Source organism: Arachis duranensis, chromosome 2 (genome assembly GCF_000817695.3).
Source record: "Arachis duranensis cultivar V14167 chromosome 2, aradu.V14167.gnm2.J7QH, whole genome shotgun sequence".
Lineage (NCBI taxonomy): Eukaryota > Viridiplantae > Streptophyta > Magnoliopsida > Fabales > Fabaceae > Arachis > Arachis duranensis.
In genome coordinates, this window is record NC_029773.3 from 70,994,112 (window position 1) to 70,999,610 (window position 5,499).

The window sequence follows — 5,499 nt, forward strand, 5'->3', positions numbered from 1 at the left end:
AATATTATTTATTACAAAATTACATATTTTTTATGTTTTCAATGCATTAAATATATCAAAAGAATTAAAACATTTTTTTATGGTATACTTAACTAATGTCCATATGACACAGGATAGAAAAATCCTTCTTTTTAAAAGATGAAAAATGAAAATTAAAATATTGACTTGCATTAATAATTAAAAAGCTAACCATTATTTGAACCCTTTCATTACATAAAATTGTTTTTGTTTGCTTCATTTCCTTTAAATTTGATGACTATAAATCTATAATACAAGAGTTTAGTTAGCATGTCTTATTAAGATTTTTATTAATAATAAATTAATAATATTTATTTAAATAAATATAAAATTTTTTCAATTAATAAGTTTAACATATGTAATAAACATTAGCTAATATAATCTTGGTGAAAACTATTTAAGAAAGTCGATAATTACTTGCAATAGTTACATTTCTCGTAATGATTAATGTGTCGTGACTTCAATAATGCATTTTGAACGGCATTTAAGAGAAGTAATTAAATAACTTGTTAGTTGTATACAATGAAATTAGTGACAATTTGCCAGCCAATCTGTTCCACAACCTACCCAAATCTTCAAATATTCTAATAAATACCAAACTCAAATTAGTATTCACAAATTCAAAAAAAAATTGACAATTATGTAATATTGTTCTATTAAATTAAAATCAAATTTCACAGTGTTAAAATCACTTTTTTAAGTGAACTCAAGAAATAATTTATTGAAATATTTAATTTTTCGGTATTGAATAAATTATGTAAATAATTCTGCATTTTTTAACAAAATAACTAATTTTTTTTAACACAACAACTAAATTTGTTTATGGCTATTAGGGGTGTCAAAAATTCCCAGGAAGCAGGGATCCCGTGGGAACCGCCCTGAATGGGGCCCCGATGGCGGGGAATTTTTCCTGCAGGGACGGGGATGGGGGGCAAAATTCCCCCGAAGCAGATGCGGGGACCCAAGCGGAGATCCCCGTCCCCGTCCCCGTATTCCCCACAATCCCCAAATATATTAAATTACTTAAATATCCTTATGAATTTAATTTTTATTATGGTTTTTAAGTAATTTCACTTTGCATATGTATATACAAAAGTTAACCCTAAGTCCCTAACTCCTCTTCCCAATTCCCAGTTCCCACTTCCAACAGAGAGCGCCGTAACCTCCGAGTTTCCAGTTAACCCTAACTCTCCTTCATCTCTGCATTCTCTCCGTCGACCCAGGCTCCCAGCTAGCAACCTCCGACCACCATCGTAACGGTCTCGTCACTGTCCGTTTCAGCCGGCCCATACTGCATCATCACCACACCGCCCCGTGTGCCCTGTTCCGTTCGCTCTCTTCCCGTCGTTCGCCGCTCTTCTCGTCACTGGTGTTTCTGACCTCTTTAGCCATTTCTCTCTTATCCCTGGTAAGATTCACTACTCTCTCCTTTTCTTCTTTTATTTTGGGATTTCAGTTTAGGTCTTTGCTTTTTTCATGAATTTGATGGTGATTTTGATTTTTTGAAGTTGGTGGTTGTTGTTTTTGTTAATGGATATTTTGTTCTATGAATTTCTGATAATTGGTGGCTGTTTTTTTCATTATTTTCATACTTTAATTTTTTTATATTCCATTAATTCTGAATTCTGATTTTATTAGCTGTTGCCTGTTGATGAGTTTATGCTATGCTATTCTGTATTAATAATTCATATTTTGTAGAATGAAAAAATTTTGATTTGTTGCACCATTTATATATTGAATTATAACCCAAAACGGTGATACATGAATCAACTAAACATAAAGCTGATTCACCTTCTTATTGTGCTTAATTTATTGGTTGAGCTACTTTAGTATAAGGATTAAGTGTGTTTCAGGCCTCAAGTTTCAGGTTCTCTATTTGTTGTAGTAAGTGTTAGTTATGAATTTTGATTGCACTTAGGATTCAGTATAGTATTAGTTCTATACTTAAGTTTTCACCTGCTGTAATTTCTGACTTTAATATGTATGTACACGGATTTAAGAAAATTCTCCTTGCAGTGCAAAATGTGATTGATTGCATGTGGTTGGAAGAAAGTAATACATAGGTTTCAATCCTTGAGAGTGACGTAATTAGTAATTTAAAATTATGTTTTAATCCAAGTTAGAGCACATATCTTTTTTTGGGCGTTTTGTCTTTAATTATTTTCTCTATAGATTTTTTTTCTTGTAATTCTGAAATTGGAATATATTATTCCCAGTGGTTCCTCCAAATTAAGCTATCTTGGCATTTGGATTGATTAGCTGAAGTTAGAAATGGTTAAAAGGTTAGCTGGCCAAAATGAGATGATGAAAAACAAAAAATACTAAGTGAGATCTTTAGAATATTGATTACTTAAGGGATGTAAAATAAGCAATTTGACTTCAAAAAATGACCAAAACACAAGCTCTATAAACTGTTAATCATACTGTATGTAATCCATAACATCACATGTTTGATATTTTTCTATATTATAGAAATCATTAAAGATCATACTATTTTCTTGAAGTTTATTTTCTGAGCCACAAATTAGTAGTATGCTGTTTCCTGGTGCGGAATTAATTATATTGAATTAGAAAAGTACAATAACGAAAAAGGCACTTAATAATTTGTTTCCTTATGAGAAGAAGTTAACGAAAAAAGCACTTAATAATATTTGATTTCATGTTTATGTATTGAATTTTAATTTATTGTTTCTGTATTAAATCTTACTGTATAGGATGGATAGTTTAAACTCGACTCCTGTTGACAATAATAATGAGACAGAACCAACTCAAGATGCAGAGGGTCAAGCAATTGAAGCACATGTCCAAGGAACACAAGAGGAAGGACAAGAAGAGACACAAGAGGGAGGGCAAGAAGTTAGTCAAAGTGTGAAAAACAGTCCTAACAAAAAAGGATTAACTTCTGAGGCTTGGAAACATTTTAGGAGAGAGAAAATAGATGGAAAGTGGAAGGCAATATGTAAATATTGCGAAAGAAAGATTGGAGGTGACACGAAGCAAGGAACTAAGCACTTGCATGATCACATTAGAATTTGTCCGATTCGTACTGTCAGGGGACCAAAGCAATCAATATTGAAAACAATGCAGCAATCATCAGGTTCGACAGGAACAGGAAGGCCAACGGATTCACTTTTGGTTGGAAACTTCACATTTAGTCAAGAGGGAGCACGACGAGCATTAACAAGATGGGTTATTAGGGACGAACACCTTATGTCGTTTGTTGAGCAACAAGGTTTTCATGAGTTTATGGCTGAGACTCAACCTTTGTTCAAATTTTATACAAGAAATACACTGAGATGTGATGTTGAGAAGATGTATGAAGCTGAAAAGGCAAAGCTTCTAAAATTGTTGGGAAAAAATTCAAGCCGCATTGCTATAACTACTGATATGTGGAGTGCTGATTGTCAAAACAAAGGCTATATGTCGATTACAGCTCACTTTATTGATGATGATTGGAACTTGCAAAATCGGCTTGTAAGGTATTATTTATACTTTTAGCAACTTTTAAATATTTGAATTTTTAAAGTCATGATTGTTTATTATATTTACATTACTCTAGGTTTGCATATGCGCCTGCACCCCATACTGCTGAAGTTCTTAGTGATGCTTTGGTGAATTCCTTGTATGATTGGAATATAGATAGAAAATTGTCAACTTTAACGGTTGATAATTGTAGTACAAATGATGCCATGATTCATCTTGTGCTTGATAAGATTTCACCGTCTAACTTTGTTAAGAGAGGGGAATTTTTTCACTTGCGTTGTTGTGCTCACATTGTGAATTTGATTGTGAAAGATGACATGAATGCAATATATGGTTTTATTGAAAAAATCAGAGATAGTGTTTCTTTTTGGGTTGCAACACAGAAGAGGGAAGAAAAATTTGAAGAGACTTGTAGGCAATTGAATATTAATTATAGGAGAAAGCTTGCACTTGATTGTAGAACTAGATGGAATTCAACTTATCTAATGCTTGCTTCTGCTTTGCCATATAGAGAAGTTTTTGAGCGTTTAAGACACCGTTAATCTCTGTATAAAGTTGTACCATCTGATGATGAGTGGGAAATGGCAAATGAACTTGTTGATAAATTAGAAGTCTTTTATAGTGTAACTGAATTATTCTCGGGCACTTTATATCCAACGACAAACTTTGTACTTTCCCAAGGTGTGTGAAATAAGATTGACATTGAATGAGTGGTTGCTTAGTCCTAATGAGATGATTCATAGAATGGCAACAAATATGATTAGTAAGTTTGAAAAGTATTGGGATCAAATTAATGAAGTCATGGCTGTGGGAGCTATCTTAGACCCTAGGTATAAAATGAAGTTATTGAAATTTTTTTCCCTAAAATATATGGAACTCAAAGTGAGCATCATCTGAGCAAGGTAAAGAAAATGATGGAAGAATTAGTATGTGAGTATCAACTTACGGCTAGGGTTAAAAGAAGAGCAACAAATGATGATAGTTCGGCTTTTACTTTGAATGTTGGACATGATGAAGGATCTTCAAAGAGAAAATTTAACTCTATCTACTTGCAATTTGTGGAAGATACATCTGAAGATTGTGTTGCAAAAACTGAGTTGGATTTCTATTTGGAAGAGAGTGTTATGGTAGATAAAGCAAATTTGGAAAAATTTGACATTTTGGGCTACTGGAAAAATATTGGAGTGAAATATCCAACTTTACAAAAAATTGCAAGAGATTTTTTAGCCATTCCCATTTCTACTATTGCCTCAGAGTCTGCTTTTAGCACCGGTGGTCGAGTTATACATCCACATCGCAGTAGATTGGATTGTGAACTTGTTGAGGCATTAATTTGTACTCAGCATTGGATACACTCTTCAGGTAAAAGTACTAATAACTCAAATTTTATTTCGTATTAAAGTTCAATTTCATGTTAAATTTAACTCTTGTAAATTGTTGGTTGATATAATATAGGTAAATCAGGGTCAAAAATTCCAATTCCTTGGGACTATATGATGGATATGGAGATTTAAGAGTTTAGGTAATTATTTTTTTATTATGTCAAATTCTTATTAATTATATGATATTCTTGTTTATGATGTATGTTAACATATTCATGTTTGTGTTGTATTTTAACAGAGAACATGAAGTTGTTTGTTGGAAGCTGAAGACTTTATTTTATGATTTTTTTAAGAATGGATGTTGTATTTTAAAATTTCGTTTTATGAACTATGATCACTTGATTTTATATTTCTTTATTTGTAAGTTGTAATCATGGATAAAATATGTATGTTTGTGATATGTATGTTTGTGTGTTGTTTTGACATTTTGTGATTTTTTTTATATTTTTTAAATTTTTATGGTAATTTTCATATAAATGTTCAACATAAGCAGATGGGGAATGGGGACCCGCGGGGAACACGGAGAACGTGGGGAATGGGGATGGGGGCAATTATTCCCCCACGGCGAGGAATGGGGCGGGGACGGGGAGCAGGGAGGCATCCCCGGCCCCCGCCC